General features: G+C 46.1%; 1 long non-coding RNA gene across 1 annotated transcript; it reads right to left on the reverse strand.

Moving 5' to 3' along the window:
* Positions 1-7,122: 7,122 nt before the first annotated feature.
* On the reverse strand, positions 7,123-13,080 carry LOC143441737 (uncharacterized). The gene is made up of 2 exons (XR_013109388.1): positions 12,077-13,080; positions 7,123-7,343 (listed from the first exon to the last, which is right to left on the reverse strand). It is a non-coding gene; the product is annotated as an uncharacterized LOC143441737 (long non-coding RNA).
* Between the last annotated feature and the right edge of the window lie 5,426 nt (positions 13,081-18,506).

The raw sequence follows: 18,506 nt of genomic DNA on the forward strand, positions 1-18,506 counted from the left end.
ACATACATTTATGGAGTTGGCATTATTTTAATCCTATTAGGTCCAAAGCAGCCCCCCAAAATGCCAGTGCTGGTCCTAAACAGAGGGACTCTGGACGCCCAGACAGACGCTTAGAGGTGGTTTCAGTTGACCAGGAACTCTGTTAGTCTGCGCCCAAATGTCAACTACCTCGGGCAAGGGCATCTGCGTCTCTGTCACTCCCAACGGCTTTTGTCAGTCCAAAGCCTTAATGAACTTTTCTTTCTACCCATGGAGTTAGTTCAGTTCTGTGGTTTCACTGTGCCCTTGCTTACAAATCCCACTTTAGACATGAGAAAATATGGGTAGAGAGTTAAGTATAATCCGGTAAGGGAGCTTGTCTACCTTTGATCCCTGTAACTCATGAGGAAAGGAGAGAATCAACTCTTGAATGTTGTCATCTAAGCCACACAAACATGCTCACCTGCATATGTGCAAACATAAATGCATTTTAAAATATTAAAACAGTTAAATAAAATTTTAGAAATGAATACATTTTTTTAAAAATCACTGTAGGTAGGTGTGGTGGCTCATGCCTTTAATCTTCTTGGGATGTAGAAACAGACAGATCCCTTCGAGTTTAAGGCCAGCCTAGTCTGTATGGGAATTTGAGGCCACCAGGGATACACAGTAAGGCCCTGTTTCAAAAACAAAAATTAAAAACCCCAAACAATCACTGTTGCCACTGGCTTATGTAAACCATGGAGCAGTCCAGATGTCACCTGGCTCTCCAGATTTCCTGTAGTCTCTAAAGTAATCAATTATTAGTATGTTAATAAAGAGTCTCAGTCGGTTTTCCACAACCAGAGGGAAATGTGCTCTCATCAGTGGCACTGAGGAGGCCTGCTCTACTCTCTAGGGTAGATTTCCAAGCTCTGCCGAGCCTTCGCTGCCCCTCCAAGCTTACACACTCGGAAGTCACTGTGTGGCCAGAGAAGAATTCAGACGCCATGAACTCTCCTCTACACAGGTAGCCTTGGCAACCGATTTGTTTGAGTGAGTCATCTGTAGATGATTAGCTCGTGGGCATGGAACAGGATGGGCCGAGAGGAATGTCTTTAGACTCTTAGGCAAACACTTAAAGTCTTAAGACAGTGAGTCATGGGGACGCTCAGAAGGTTAGCTGGAAGTGGACAGCTGAAAAGGTTGCTATAGAGATAAGAGATGAGTCACAGTCTTACTCTGTGGGTACTCTTTGGTCATTTTTAGGGATCGATAAAAGTTATGTCTTTGTTACTTAGAAGGCTTACTTATGCTGAATCAAGAGGTTAGACTTAACGTCGTCACTGCCCATCCGAGTGAACGCTTCTACGCCAATTTTGTGCCAGGTAAAGCTAGCAAAAGGGTCTCGCTATATCAAGGAGTGCCCGGAGTTTACGGTCTGTATAGGTGCAGTGAATGACGCTATATCAAGGAGTGCCCGAAGTTTACGGTCTGTGTAGGTGCAGTGAATGGCTCTTTGAACCCAGCCCAAAGCCTATATAAACTCTTTGAAAATACATGTCCAAGACAATCTCATAAAATACCACTGAATGACTTCTAGATACCGATGACTGTTCTGTTTGAAATAAGGGGCAAGCCTGACCTTGACCCTGGCAGCTGGTCGACTGGTTTCTTCTGATACAGAGACGTTAGGACTCTGACTTAATACACAGATGAGCAGACAGTCAGGCAAAGGCCTCAGAGCGGCTTCAAACTTGCAGAAGCTGGTGGAAGGTATCTGAAGGAGGGAACTTCAGGTAGAGGAAGCCAGGAGAGAGTGAAAAAATACTAAAGCAGAGAAAGGAAATCTGAGGGGGAGGGGGGACCAATTAGTCACTTTTTAAATAGGAAAATTAAAACTGAGGAAGAAGGCTGGATGTAGAATAGGAAAATAAACAACATAGAACAGCATGTTGGGGGGCTGCTTAAAGATGGCTCAGCAGGTAAAGGTGTCTCCCACCAAGCTTGATCGCCTGAGTTCAAGCGCTGGGGCCACATAGCATGAACTCTGCAGGTTGTCCTCCAACCTCCATCTGTGCTCTGCGGCAGGCAATGTCCTCCCACACAGAAATAACTAAGTGTAATAAAAATTAAAGCATGAAGAAATATGAAATACAGCCAGAAGGAGAAATTTCCCAGAAACTAGTTAATGCTGTGCCAAATAAAGAGAGATGCCCCATAAAACTTGAAGCCCTAGGGAAATATAAACAGAACCACATTGACAGGAGCTCTCATAGAGAGCAGCTAGTTAGAACAACCAGGAAAGAGGAAAGGAAAAGGTCTTCCCACTTGTCACCTCTGATCCACAGAGAGTTTCCCAGTTCTGCCTGTGTCTACATCCTGTCAACACGTCCAGGTGACACCTGAGAATCGGAGCTGACCTGGGGACATTTGGTACATGTAATGCTCATAGCTGGCTTCTGACTTGGGAGCCTGGAACCTTCAGGACAGAAAGGGAGCCTTCGTGTCATGGGGACACAGTTTGTGCCTTGAAGACAGAACACTTGCCAGTGTTCTGGAGCCAAGGTCATCTGCTGCTAACGTCTCAGCTGTTTGAAGCTGGGCCTTCATTTCCGGTGTGCTTAGCAGGAACCCAACGTATGCCTCAGCCATTTTACAAACCCACTCTTTGTAACTCAGTCAGCAGACAAGTTTGTCAAAATCTGGCCAACACATAAAATGGGGTCAGTAGTAACATACCAATTGCTAGTTAACATAGTCTCCCCGCCCAGGCTGCAGCCCAAGCCCCCTCAAGAATGCACTGGCAGCTCCAACCAGCTAGTGTAGAGAGAAGCCCCCAGAATGAGGGAAGCAGAGGTATCCGGGTGCTGGGAAAGCTCCTCTCACTGCCTGCCTCTGCGCCAGTCACCTCTGTCCTTCTTCTGCCACAAGCCTAATCCAAGCTGGCCTTTAGTTCCAGCTGCCACAAAACCCACACACCTACAACAGCGCCTCCTGAGAGCTGGGGCCTCAGTGTGTACATCAGCTCAACACACTTGCCACCTATGACTGCCCTGACAGAGCCCACTCCCAGTTAAGCTTTTGACACGTCAGCTGCCCCTGTGAATAGACAGAAAGTAAGGTAAAGGAAAGGAGTAGGAGGGTTTGCCGTGGCTGCTCTGGTGGATGAATACTGCAGCCTGAATGCTTCCATGACAGACTCACTCGCTTACAAATATGTAGGCCATAAGTTCAAAAACAAAGTTACTTCCTCCTCCTCCTCTTCCTCCTCCCCTTCCTCCTCCTCCTCTTCTTCTTCCTCCTTCTCTACCTCCTCCTCCTCACCTTCTCCCTGCTCCTCCTTCTCCTCCTCTTTTTTCTTCTCCTCTTCCTCCTCCTCCTTTTTGAGCAGGGTCTCTCTATGTACCCCTGGCTGGCCTAGAACTTCCTATATAGACCAGACTGACCATAAACTCATAGAGATCCATCTGTCTCTTCCTCTCAAGTGCTGGGATCAAAGGTGTGTGCCACCATGACTGGCTCCTCCTCCTCTTCCTTCCTTTCTTTCTTTCTTCCTTTCTTTTTAAAATGGGATATCCTTTCTTATTCTTTGACAGTCTCAGACATGTGAGAGTTAGTTTCTTCTTTGGCTCCTCTCCTTGGCTTGGAAATGACTGAGTTCTGTCTGGATCCTCATATGGTCTTTCCTCTATATATCTCCATGTCCCAGTCCTCTCTTCATGGAAGGTCACCAGTCATACTACAGGATCAGGGCTCACCCTAATGTTCCCACGTAAACTTCTCAGCTCCTTAAAGGCCCCCACTTCCAAATACAGCCACATTGAAAGGTACCAAGAGTTAGGTCTTCAACCTGAATGAAGGAGGGACACAGCTCAGTCTATCAAATAGAACTGAGGGGTCAGTTGTCCTGTTAACTAAAGTGGTGGCTGGCACTTTAGCAGATGATAGCTGAGCCGAGATTTAAGTACTGAGAAGGGCACCCGGGGAGACTGGAGGAAGTGGGCAGCAAGGACACTGAGTTGAGCAGGGAGATAGGACAGATGACACACACTGGGTGAGTTTTCATCTCTCTCTGAATGACCTTCCTGCCACATTTGAAGGGGTGGCCCTGGCCCTGTTGGAGCTTTTTGACATACAATATATAGTTGATAGAACTCAGAGGCAAACTGCCTTCACAGGCTCAGTGTTTGGCTTTTCCCACTGGAGTGTGAGTCTGGGCCCTGAGAAACACCAGGCAGGTGGTATGGGTGCTGTCCCAGTACAGTGTTAGCCTCTAGATGTGAAAGCTGGAGAGACATGCTCTGAGATAAAGAGGCTTGGAGCATAGGGGACAGCAGGAAGGAAAGATTGGTGACCAGAAAGAAGTATAATGACTCAAACATATGACAAAAACCTTGGCCCAGTCCTTAGGGGCCAATCTGAACTGGAGTTGAGAGTCTCACATGTGGAGAGAGTCATCTCCAGCAGCTTGTCCTCTGACTTCACATGCAGACAGTGGCACATGTGCTCAGATTCACATGTCTACCATACATTCAGTCACATGCACAATAATAAATACACTTAGAAATAAGTAAGTAAATAAGTGGTTTAAAAATTTCCTTGTACCCTAACATAAATTTTGATTTAAAAAATTAAAACAAAAGACAAGGAAACTTGATGAAACTTGGGAAGCAGAGGCAGGAACATTGTGAATTTGATCTAAGCCTGGGCTACCTAGTAAAAGCCTCTTGAAGAAAAATAAGAAAGGAAAAGAAGAGAAGAGAAGAGGAAGGGGAGAGAGAGGAGGAGGCTTGGCAAGGAAGGAAGGATACTCAGGTGGGGTTGTAAATATTTAAATGCCCAGTCTCAGGTCTGCATTTAGACTGCACCCACCCTTGCCCACCCTACCTGGGACCCTTCTTGAGCATCATTTTTCTAAACTTAGACTGGCTAACGCTGGTTTCTCTCACCTGCTACAAAGGCATTCTAACTAGGGCAGAGCACAAGCTCTCCTAACCCGCTAGCTTGTGCAGGACTGAGTGTGCTGGATCAGGCATGAGCCGGAAAGTACTGGTTTCCATGTGTGTTACGATGGCTACATAACTCATGTTCCAGGATTTCTGCATGAAGCCCAAACCAGCCACCCAACTTCTCTAAGGAACTACTTTTCTGGGAACTTGCTGTTGGGGTGATCCTTCCAGGTAGTCCCCGAGCTGTGGCCTGAGTGTGCACAGACCCTCCACTGTCTTCCCTGACCAGTTCTTATCAGCTCTCCCTGTCACATTGTTGCAGACACCAGGACTCTAGTCACACTTCCTGTCTCCACGTCAGCACAGTCTGTCCTTTTCTCTACTCCCGAGTCAGGCTCTTCTTTCCACCCAGGAACGCATAGATTTGCCCAATAAGTTGTTCCTCCAAAGCTAAAAAACAAAACAAAACAAAAACAAACAAACAAACAAACAAACAAAAAAAAAAAAAAAACCCTGAGTCAAGATGAGAGCCAGGAATAGTGGTAGTGTCTCTCGCCTGTAATCCCACCATGTGGGAGCCTGTAGCAGGAGGATTGGTGTGAGTTTGAGACTGGTGAGTTTACTGAGTGAGCTCAAGGCCAGACTGTCTCAAAAAACAAAACAATAACAACAGCCCTCTCTGGAGAGGGCTGTAGAGAGCCAATGGAGAAGGGCAGCTGGTGGGACATGTGGGGCAGCTGGTGGGACATGTGGGGCAGCTGGTGGGACATGTGGGGCAGCTGGTGGGACTTGTGGGGCAGCTGGTGGGACTTGTGGGGCAGCTGGTGGGTGGGTACATGGGACGCTCCTGATAAGAATCACTCCCCTGACATAAAAGTGCTCACACTGCAAACAGAACTGTGGGGTTTGCCAGGGCTGTGGCAGGGTGTGGGAAACAGGACAGACAGGCTATGAATCTTGTTGGCTGGCAACCCACTGTGCACATTTTCAACACATTTCCTGGCCGGCAACCATCAAAATCTTTGCAGCGAGATGGGGAGGGTTGATTTGGGCAGGAAAGCTGAAAACCATGGAGGATTTTCCTCCCTGTGTTTTATTTATGTGTTTAAGACGGGAGTCTCACGTAGCTGGGGCTGACTGTGAATTGCATATATACTCAAGAATGACTCGATTTTTCTAACTCTACCTCCTGGTACTTGGAACTCCAGGCATGTGCCACCAGGCTGGCTTTCCGGGCTTTTGTCTTATTTCCTGCTTTCGGTTGTTTTGTTGTACGGGTGGGGTGGTGCACCTGTGTGTACAGTTGAGGAAAACGCCGAGTCCTGATCTATTGATCTTATGCCTTTGAGACAGGATCTCTCACTGAACTTGGAGCCAGGCTGCTGACCAGCAAGCTCAGGAGATTCTCTCACACTTGCTCCTCAAAGGCACTGGAGTTACAGGTGCATGTGACCACTCCTGGCTTTTTATGTGGGCGCTGAGCTTTGAACTCAGGTCTCAGGCTTGTTCAGCAAGTGTTCCTACCCACTAAGCCAACGCCCTAGCCCTCTCTATACTTAAAAAAATTATTTTTATCTTATATGTATATGTGAATGCCTACATGTATATCCCTGCACCACATGTGTGTCTGGGGGGGCCCACAGAGGCCAGAAGAGGGCTTGGATACCCTGGAACTGGAGTTAACGTCCAGCAGCCATGTTCTTGGGTTCTCTGAAGGAGCAGCCAGTGCCTCCCCAGCCCCTCTCTGTACTTTTGAAGGGACTATCATGAGTTGTGAAACCACAAGGATAGCAATCAAGCTTGCAAATTTCTCAGAGAATCCAAAGTATAGCTTAGCCTGGCTGTTTCCTATAAACTGTGACAATCTAGTAACAGGAGTACACTGGAATGCTATACTGTCACATCTTTGGTTCAGGCAACAAACTCTGGTAGGTAGATTTCAAAAGGGGCTAATTCCTTCAACTAACTGTAACTCAAAGCTCTCCAAAAACCTTGCCACCACTTGCAGCAATGATATTCACAATCATGAAGACCTCAGAGTCCAGGGTCTCAACAAGAATGAGTGTCAAGCTGGGCCTGGCAGTGAATGCCTTTAATCCCAGTACTTGAGAAGCTGAAACAGGTGGATCTCTGTCAGTTCTAGCCTAGCTAGAACTACATAGTGAGATCTTGTCTCGAAAAAAAAAGGGGGGGAGTGTCAAGAGTCCTGGAGTAGAGAGAGGAACTCCTGTTTATTCTTTACCTAGAGTGAAATCAGAGTGGTGGAGGAAATTAGGCCATGAAAAATGCAATCTAGGTTTATGACAAGAATGAACAGTATAGCGCTGAAGGCCACAAACCCCCTCCCAGGCACAAACAAGTCAGAGCTAGCCAAGTGATCCCCAGCGATGCGTAGCAGACACCGGTGCGGTACTCCAGGAAGCCAGGAGGAACCTGCAAAGGAGATAAATGACAACTTTAAATCTGACCACTATTGCTACTCAACACTCATTCTGCCTCTGTGGACAATTCATTCATTCCTTATCACAACACTGTCAGGGCTACTGTCCTCCAGACACTCAGCAGAAGCAGATGACACAAAAGCAGGCAGAGCCGATCCCTGCCTTTAAAGGAGCACCCAAACCCTGGTTCTCATGAGCACATAGATACTAATTACTGCCTGCCCGCCCGGGTACCTGCTGGAGTGGAAGCATATGACAGACACATGCTGTTGGCGTGCGGAGAGGAACAATTTACTTCTACTGGGAGTGGAGGAAGGCAGGGCAGGACCAGTGGAACACCCTGACAGAAGCCAAGGGGGAGAAGGATTCCAGGTGTGGTACCAATGTGAATGAACGTTGCCCTTGGGTTTATTACGTGGCAGAGGCTAAGCTAGGCATTTTCTGTCCTTTAACCTGTGTAATCCTCACAGCAGCCTATCAGTGAGTAATAACTATTTTCACTTGTTTGATGGGGAAACAGAGGCATCGGGAGTTAAATAAATCGATAGGAGTTGCACAGGTAGTAAGTAGCTGACGTAGGGGTTGAAACGGGGCAGGGAGACACTGGTTCTATACCATGAGCCACAGGCAATGGTGTGGGTAGTGAGACAGCAAAGGTCCTTTTGCAGTGGTTCTCAGCCTTCCCAACCCTGCAACGCCTCTTTAATACAGTTCATGTTGTGGCAACACCATAACCATAAAATTAGCTTCATTGCTACTTCATAACTGTAATTTTGCAACTGCTACAAATCAGAATGCAGTATCTGATATGCAGATGGTCTTAGGTGACCCCTGTAAAGGGGGTGTTTGACCCCCGAAAAGGGTCTCGACCCACAGGTTGAAAACCACTGTTTTGGAGGGCTAAAGCAAGGGCTTAATTGTGGAGGGGAGGGAGTCAGAAGGTAGAGGACTCCACTCTTCTTGGAATACTTGAAAGTTATGGAATATTTCTGGTATTCCAAGACAGTTTCTTGGACTGTGGGTCATTAAATGTAGAGTTTATTCAAAGGGTGATGACACTGAAAGCTTTCCAGACATATAGCTACCACGGACTGATTCCAAATCAAACAGGTAACACATCTGAGGGGTTTCCGGCAATCTTCACCCATCTCGTACTCAGGATCTTAACGCAGCCTTGGTTCAGGACACACAGGGTACACTTTGCCTCGTGCATGCCTTCTGACTGATAGACCCTGGCTCAGGTTCAAGATGCTTCTACGTTATGAATAGCAGTGTTTCTGCTGTACAAGACTGTTTGCTTTTCGAAAAACACAGCGGTTTACTTTTAGGAAGAAAAGACTTTTAATATTTCTGACTGTCATTATTTGGCATGTAAGTATCAAGTTATTATTGTATTGTATCAGAACATTTGATTTTAAAAGTTGCTATTTGACCTGCTTACTTAAGTTCTCTTTTGAAACATTATTAGGGCTGGAGGAAAGGGTCAGCATTGAAGAGCCCCGACACTGGCTCTTCCAGAGGTCTTGGATTTCATCCTCAGCACTCCATTCTTGCCTCCCCAGGCAGCAAGCACACACATGGTATACAGGTGTGCATGCATGCAAAACACCCATACACATAAAATACTAATAATTTTTAATCATTAGATGATTTGGGTTTGTGATTAGAATCAAGTTTTTAACAATCTCTGAAATCTCTGTGAGCACATTTCTATCATTTTATAGTTCTACAAGGCAACATTCTCAGCCCTGACTAGTTATTTATTTATTAAGATTTATTGCCGGGCAGTGGTGGCGCACGCCTTTAATCCCAGCACTTGGGAGGCAGAGACAGGCGGATTTCTGAGTTCGATGCCAGCCTGGTCTACAAAGTGAGTTCCAGGACAGCCAGGGCTACACAGAGAAACCCTGTCTCGAAAACCCAAAACCAAACCAAACAAACAAACAGAAAAACCAAAAAAATATTTATTTATTTGGGCTGCAGAGATAGCTCAGTCATTAACAGCACTGACTGCTCTGCCACAGATCCTAAGTTCAATTCCCAGAAACCACATGGTGGCTCACAACCATCTGTAACTGAATCTGATGCCCTCTTCTAGTGTGTGTCTGAAGACAGCTATAGTGTACTCATATAAACTTAAAAAAAGGATTATTTTATGTATGTGAATACACTGTCCTGTCAGAAGAGTGCATCAGATCCTATTACAGATGGTTGTGAGCCACCATGTAGTTGCTGGGAATTGAACTCAGGACCTTTGGAAGGGCAATCAGTGCTCTTAACTGCTGAGCCATCTTCAGTCCAGCACTGACTATTTAGAAAGCAAAATATTGGCCAACTTGAAAGAATACTGAAGCGTCTCTACATCTTGCAGGATCAAATATTCAGCCAAGACTTAATTTTATGTAAAAATAAACAAGCACATATCCATCTCCTGCATATTGTAACAATTACTTTCCTCCCTAATAAACGATACGTTGCAACACACACCAGAGGGTGGTTTAAAATACTTTTCTTTATGATTTACTATTAATACATGTTTGATTTCTAGTCCTCACTGATACACCTGTATGTGCACGGTGGCATCAACGTTTCTGTGGTGACGAGGATTCACAAGCGGGAAACGTTTATTAAGGGGCCCTGTCCTAAGAAAGCGCCTAGGGCAGTGGCAACCTGCAACAGGAGGGGCTGGGTTCCATTTCTTTACCAGAGAAGGTGCAGGGCTGACTAGGAAACACAGTGTGCATTCTGCTGTGGAGACACAACCAGGCACAGCAGTGTTTACTTGTGAGACCAAATGCTGTCTCCAAATCCTTATCACACGGAAGTGACGCATTAGATAAAACCGATTCACCATCCCTCGTTGGGACTGATGGCTTGGGGTCAGCTCTAACAGATCTCAGTGGCAGGAAGACTTCCTGAAAGAAAAAGGACAGTGTAGTCACAGATATCACACAGGCTTCTGACTCGGGCCCCCGATGCTGTCGATTGCAGAGAGGAGTGAGTTGTAAAGGAAAACCATAGTTCTCATTCTTCTTTCCCACAGATCTGAAACCCAACAACATGCCCAGGAAGAGAAAATAAGGGTCTGAGGTTAGGGAAGACTTAAGATGGCACAAAGAGAGAATGTCTCTGAAGTCTTCGGGGTGACCATCATCTCCCAGAATGGGTATCAGACAGAGGAAGATGGAGTCTGGACCCCTATGCCACATAAGGAGAAGGGAGAAAGTGATGACAGATACAGAGAGATCCACATGGAGGTCTTCATGGATGCCCTCTCTGCGTCAAAGGGAAGAACGGTGATAACTTTGACATAAGGGTCCAGCAAACATCCTTTTTGTTTTTTTGTTTGTTTTATGGTTTTGTTTTTTTGTTTTTTTTTTTCGAGACAGGGTTTCTCTGTGTAGCCCTGGCTGTCCTGGAACTCACTCTGTAGACCAGGCTGGCCTCAAACTCAGAGATCTGCCTGCCTCTGCCTCCCAAGTGCTGGGATTAAAGGCATGCGCCACCACCGCCCGGCTCCAGCAAACATCCTAACCACCAATAGAGAGAACGTTTTCAGGACTGTGGTGTTGGTGGACACCACCTCCACTGGTGGCTGGAAAGATAAGGAATGCAAACAGTTTTTTTGTAGAACAAACAACCACAACCACAAACACAAACTGGGCAGAAGAGGGAGAATGATGCTGACTCAGAAAGACGAGGCTAAAGTGAATGAGGAAACTGGGAACCGCATCGAGGAGTCAGGAGCTGTGAAGGAGGAACCAGGGTTTCTTCTCAGAATGAGCAGGCCCTGCTTTATGAGGAATTTCATGTTCACCTGTGAGCTCCTTGGCGCCAGCTCAGGCTGCCATCCCTGGGTCACTTAGTTTCTGGTAAAATGCCAGGCACGGAATGCTAAATCAAGTGGTTGTAAAGGCTGCATGACAGTTTGTTTTGTTCTGTTGAGGCAGTGACTTTCTGTGGAGCCCGGCCTGGTCTCAGATTTGGTCTCATGATTAAACCTCACTCTCGAAAGTGCTTGGTTGCAGATGTGGGCTGTCGTGTGCAGCTGAGCTCATTCTTCCTCAGACATGACAGAGTTATTGAGGTGGGTGTTTTTGAGAATAGGGGTTGGGGAAAGTCAGTTTCTAACTGGTGACCAACAGGCTTGTGGGAAGTTTGGGTGCTGTGGTGGTCTGAATAGATATGTCCCCCAGAGTCTCATGTGTTTGAATGCTTGGTCATGGGGAGTGGCACTATTAGGAGGTGCGGCCTTGTGGAGGAAGTGTGTTTGCAGGCTTAGCCTCCCTGTGTCTTAATGTCTTAATTTTTTACAATGCATTTTCCTTTGCTACCAGCCTGTGTGAACGCAAAATTATACAGCTGTTTGACAAGCAAGCAAGCAAGCAAACAAGGACTACGTCTACCACCAACCTGCAATGGCAGCCGCTCTATCCTTGTTAGGAGTCTTTATAATTAAGGCACTGATAGGGTCAGCAAGATGGCTCAGCACGTCAAGGTGCTTGCTACCGAGCCTGCCAACCTGAGCTTGGTCCCCAGGACCCACATGATGGGAGCAGAGACCTCTGAAAGTTGTCGCTGTATCACACACACACACACACACACACACACACACACACACACACACGATAAATAAGGTAACATAATCTAAAGTGAAGTCGATAGGAAAATCTCTCTTTGCTCTTGTAGTCGCATGAATCTGTTGTTCCTTCTGTCAACACTCACCTGCATGTGTGCTTTTTCTGAAGGGTTGGCATCTCTACACAGCAACAATTCCTAGGTCACAGCAACTCCGAGGCACTCCAACTTTCTTATTGTCCCTCCATGTTTTTGGCTGCTGTTGCCCTCATGGGCAGAGAAGAGACAGAGCTCAGACTTCGCTGCTGGGCCAGGCACCCAGGTAGTTCTCTCCTCAGTCTGGCCTGTAGACTCCATGCTGCATTCTTCCTCCATATCTGCAGCCAAACCTGAGTCACCAACAATGCTTTCACCTTTCTATCTAGGATCTGTCCCTGGTCCACCTGTGCTAGTTCCAATGAGATGTCAGTTTTTCTAATTGAAAAACCTCTGCTGTTTTCTTCTCTGGGCTAATTGGTTTTCTCAGCCTCACTTTCAATAATCAGATCTGTCCAGAAACATCTGTCCCCTGTGGCTTCTGCATGAATGTAAACCTCAGCCTGAGGAGGCTGGCTTGGCTGTGGTCTGTTGTTTTTTTTTTTTAAACAAAATCGCAATTTTACCAGTGGAGCCTCGGGAGCCAGATGCTGGAGTGTCTCTCTATCCATCCTCCTGACTTACTCTTACTCTCTCTGATTTCCTTCTTAGTAATCCTATGTTTACTTTTTGTTAGCTTGCTCTGCCCCTTGACCTATGGTTGACTTGGTTTAATCCTGTTTACAATAGTCAAGCAGAAAACGCTTAGATTAAAGATGTTTGCTAAGGCTGAGCCACAGCACAACTAAAAACAGGGGTTTCCAGTAAATAACACACTCCTGGGGTTCCCAGTGTGATCAGATATCCTGCAGCAGTGCTGTAGCTCAGCCCACCTTCAACTCCCTCCTTTCAAATGTGTGAAATGCGCAAGGCTTAGCAGACCAATGACTCTCCATTCCTGACTCCATCCTTATCTCCCTGTGTTCTTTCTCCTTCCTGGGCCTTGGTATGGTTTTCACATAGCTAAAGAAGACAGAGGACAATGGATAAAGACACAGGCATGAAGGTACAGAGAGATGTTTGGTTATTGGGCATTGCAGTCCCAGACTTCCTTTACCTTACAGGTAAAAGAAAATAAATGGACCATTTTGTCTAGCCTTAGTTTTAGCCGACAGCTAAAACGGAAGCAGAGGCTGTCATTGCAAGGTGCTGCTTAGTGCCCTCTAGCTTGCCTTTGGAAATCTCCCAGGACCCCACCCTGAGTGGTACCGCCCACAGTGGGCTGGGCCTGACACCATCATTTGGAAAGAAGAAAATGCCCGCACCCAGACTTGCCCATGGGCCTGAAGTGGAAACTTAAGGGTTCTTTGGAAAGTCAGTTGGATGGTGTTTGTTAAAGTGGACACGGGTGAAAGGTTAAGGCAGACTCCTGAAGGAATGTTTCCCTGAAGCAGACACAGGAGACAGGATGTTCCTAAAGCAAGCACTGGAAAGGACATGTGATGAAGGATTCTTTGCTAACACACATGTATTGGTTCGCCTTACATTGTGTAGTTGAGCTGCATTTGTCAGGACTCCATAGAGAGAAATGCACCAAAAACTTCTGGTGGTGTGCTGCAGTTTCTTGCTACTTCTGTGACTTGAACTGATTGGATGCATGTGCTGAGGCAAGACATGTGCCGAGGCAAAGCAGGTGGAGGACACATGCTGTTTGGAGGGTAAGAATAGGACTCCAAGGAGTGACAGAGCCAGAGCTAGGCTTGCTGGTAGAGCTAGCTGTGTGGGTCTCTTGTCTTCACTGATCTTCGGAGGCACAGGTGAGAACTTTTCCTGCTGTTCCTGCTGGTTCCTCCTGCTGAGGCCTGGCTGTCTCTATTAGGACGTGTCACTACTGTTGCTAACCTGACTCTACAGAACTGGACTGCTGCTGTATCCATAAGATGTTTCTAGTGGATCAAGCTGCTGCTGCTGACCTGTGAACTGAACTGCTGATTTCCAGACAACACAGATGGGAGTTGCTCCAAACAACCTTTCTAAACAGGTCCACTTCCCCTACATCCTTTCTCTTCCACTACCTCTGGTGGGTGGTGGGCTACAAGGAAGGTTATAGTGTTTAAGGACTATCATTAAAAATAGGTTTTGAAAAAATTAAAGTTACACGGGCCAGTCCATTGTTGTTGCAATTCCTCAGTTGAGGTTTTCTCTTTTCCAGTGACTCTAATTTGTGTCAAGTTGATACAAGCTAACCACACAGGTGACTAGCTGAGATGAGGAGGGGTTGGAAAGGTGGGCAAAAGATGGTAAGGAGGGATAATACATTCAAAATACACACCTGCACGAAGCTCTCACAGTGAAGCCCATGGTTATGGATAGGCTTCGTATGCTATGAAAATACATTTAAAAAGGAAAATACAAACAAACAAACAGATTTTTAAGGAGAGAGGTAGAGAAAGTTTCTACTGTTGGGAGCCAGACAGATCCAAGGCTTTTCAGAGGCCATGATGAAAGAATCAGAAACTAGGTCTATGTTCTTGTACAGGGGAAGATTTGGCAAGGCCAGTCTGGGGCTGGGGCCTAGGGCGTGGCCTCAAAGAAGTTAAGGTTTCAGTTCCAGGGAACACAGTTTTCCCTCATGAAGGACTGTTGTTATCACTGTTCAAAGTATCCTGTTTTTCTTTGGTAACATTGCTCCATTGAGTTTTCTGCTATAGTTCTTTAGTTCTTTCTTCTTTTCTTCTTCTTCTTCTTCTTCTTCTTCTTCTTCTTCTTCTTCTTCTTCTTCTTCTCCTTCTCCTTCTCCTTCTCCTTCTCCTTCTCCTTCTCCTTCTCCTTCTCCTTCTCCTTCTCCTTCTCCTTCTCCTTCTCCTTCTCCTTCTCCTTCTCCTTCTTCTCCTCCTCCTCCTCCTCCTCCTCCTCCTCCTCCTCCTCCTCCTCCTTCTTCTTTTTGGTTTTTCGAGACAGGGTTTCTCTGTGTAGCCCTGGCTGTCCTGGAACTCACTCTGTAGACCAGGCTGGCCTCGAACTCAGAAATCCGCCTGCCTCTGCCTCCCAAGTGCTGGGATTAAAGATATGTGATACTACTGCCCAGCCAATGCTATAGTTCTTAATAAACTGACTTGGCATAAGTCATCAGCTTATAGCTGGGCATTGTGGGACATGCCTTTGATCTCAGCATGGCAAAGGCAGAGAGGCAGAGAGGCAGAGAGGCAGAGAGGCAGAGAGGCAGAGAGGCAGAGAGGCAGAGAGGCAGAGAGGCAGAGAGGCAGAGAGGCAGAGAGGCAGAGAGGCAGAGAGGCAGAGAGGCAGAGAGGCAGAGAGGCAGAGAGGCAGAGAGGCAGAGAGGCAGAGAGGCAGAGAGGCAGAGAGAGAGGCAGAGAGGCAGAGAAAGAGGCAGAGGCAGAGAGGCAGAGGCAGGGGCCGAGCAAGGGGCAAAGGCAGAGGCAGATGCAGAGGCAGGCAGATCTCTGTAAGTTCAAGGCCAGCTTGGTCTACAGGACAGCCAGAGCTGTATAGTGAGACCCTGACTCAAAAACCAAACAAGCAGTCCCGAGCTTATCCTTGATCTCCCAGTGCCAGCCCTCCAGTTTTATTTCTCATCTGTGGTCCTCCCAGCCAACACTCACCCACAGTCTGGTACCCTAGTCCTTCAAGTTCATGTTAGTTGGATCCCTGGAACTGGAATTACAGACAGTTGTGAGCTGCCATATGGGTCCTGGGAATTGAACCCAGGTCCCCTGTAAGCGCAGTGCTCTTAACTGCTGAACCATCTCTCCAGTCCAGGACTCTAATTTGAAAATGCCAAAGAAACAACTTGCGCATATATATTTTAACATTTATTTTCCATTCACTTCTTTTTCTTTTACTTTACAGTATTAGTTCTTCTTCATTTGCTCTTTGGGAATTTTGTACAATCAATATATATTGATTATACCCATCCTCCTCCCTATCCACCCTCTCCCATCCACACAACTTCACCCTCCTCCATTTTTTAAAAGATTTATTTATTTTATGCATAGGAGTACACACCAGAAGAGGGCATTGGATCCCATTACAGATGGTTGTGAGCCACCATGTGGTCGCTGGGGATTGAACTCAGGACCTCTGAAAGAGCAGTCAGTGCTCTTAAGGGCTAAGTCATCTCTCCAGCCACTCTCTCTCTTTTTAAGTCACTAAATCCAATAATCCAATTTATGCTGCTGGTATATTTTTAGACATGAGGTTTTCATTGCAGTGTGGTCCACTTAAGCAGGGGCTACACTCTTTTTTTAAAATTAGATTTGTGTGTGTGTGTGTGTGTGTGTGTGTGTGTGTGTGTGTGTGTGTGTGATCAGTTCTCTTTTTCCACCATGTGGTTCCTGGGAATCAAACTCAAGCTGCCAGGCTTGGTTAAGGTACTTTAACCCACTGACCCATCTCACCAGCCCAAGAGAGCTACATTCGTTATCTGGAAAGATGGCTCAGCTGGCAAGAGCACTGACTGCTCTTCCAGAAGGTCCTGAGTTCAATTCCCAGCAACCACATGGTGGCTCACAACCATCTGTAATGGGGGTCTGATGTACTCTTCAGGTGTGTCTGAAGACAGCTACAGTGTGTGTGTGTGTGTGTGTGTGTGTGTGTGTGTGTGTGTTAAATGAATAAATCAAAAGAATGGGGGGAAAAGAAAAAAAGAAGGAAAACTGACTCTCCCAGCAGCTGGCAATTGCCATAGCTCCTCAGCTACGGATGGGACATATTCCCAATCCTCTCTATGCTGGGATTTGGTCTGGCTTGAGTTTAAATGTGACATCTGTATGCTGTCACTGTGACTGTGACTTCATATTGGCAGCCAGGATTTACTTCTTATGTAGTCAACTCAAGAGAGAAATTGTTTTGGTTAACAATAATAACTAGCATGAGGATACAGTCCTGCCCTAGCCTATGCTGAGGCCTGTATGTAGCTTACTTCTTTATATTTCTTTGTTACAGGTGTGAGCCATAGCTCAGTGGTAGGGTGATTGACCAGCAATGGGGTCCTAGATCCAATCACATCCTTGGCAAAAGAAAAATACCCATTTTAGTTGCAAAAACTAAATATTTTATTTATTTATTGTTTTTCTTTTCTTTCTTTCCCCTTGTTTTATTGCTGTTGTTGTTTTATTTTGTTTTGAAACAGGGTTTTTCTTCGTAACTCTGGCTTTCCTAGAATTCTCTATGGACCTGACTGGGCTTGAATTCAGAGATCTGTCTGCCTCTGCCTCCCAAATGCTGTGTGTACCAGCTTGGTAAATATTTTTAAAGCAGCTTACCTTGTTATCTGTTTATTCCTTAAATTGATTCAGGTTTGTAAAAAGGAAAACTTGGGACACACATGTTAGGAGGTAAGTACTGACTTTTGAAAGTTGTCCTGTGACCTTTACATATGTACATACTGTAGTGGGTATATATCTAAACATACATACATATACACACACATACACACACACACATATACACATACACACACACACATACATGCACACACACACACGCGCACACACACATACATACACACACACACATGCACGCTCACACACAGACACATGCGCACACACACATACATACACACACACACATGCATGCATGCATGCGCACACACACCACCACTACCACCACCATCATCATTATCATCATCGCACATACATATATATACACAATAAATATAATTTTTAAAATTTAAGACTCCTTTTTAAATAATATTTTTGCAATGTATTATCTGTCAATCTTTGCCTTCTATACCCATTTTTATATAATTATATGCCCTGAGTTGTGTAAATTTTCTTAGGCAAGAAGGCTGTAGCATATATTCACACGCCAGTACACACCCTGGGACACATTCAGGTCTTAGATAGACATCCACGCGTTGTAGTGTGGGCCCACCAGCCGTGCCACCTCTGGCTCCACATGCCAGGGGCGGGACACTAACTTTGTTGCCTGGAAAGAATGATTTCTGTCGTCACCATCCCAGATTCCTTCACACACTTCCTCCAAAAAGAACTCTTCCTGCTCAGCTCAGGAGGCAGAAGGAAAATCAGGAAAGGCAAAGGCAGCAGGCGCCCGTTTCCTCACCAGTGAAAACAAATGTCTTGCTATTAATTAAATGGCAAACTGTGAAGCCCATGTGAGAGGTGAGGTGGACTCTGGGATTGGGTCTCTGGACTCTCCCAGCTGATCTTCCAGAGTGTTTTCTCCTCAGGATCAGGATTACTGTGGCTGCAGGACCAGATACTCCTCCATTCCCCACCTCAGGCCATTGCCTGAAGGAAACGCTTTGAAGCATCCAGGAAAATAAATTAGGCCTTGTCTGTGTCGGTCAGGTGCTAGCCCACCTGCCTTCCAGGTTATGTCCTGTAAACCGTAGCTCCTAAGTCAGACATCTGAAGCAACATTGCCCTGGACTACACAGATCTCTATTCTAAACTAAGACTTCCTGTCTGGGGAAGGAAGGTGGAGGGGACTTCCTGTCTATAAAATTCTGTCCAGGGAG

The sequence above is a fragment of the Arvicanthis niloticus genome, chromosome 3 (assembly GCF_011762505.2).
Source record: "Arvicanthis niloticus isolate mArvNil1 chromosome 3, mArvNil1.pat.X, whole genome shotgun sequence".
Lineage (NCBI taxonomy): Eukaryota > Metazoa > Chordata > Mammalia > Rodentia > Muridae > Arvicanthis > Arvicanthis niloticus.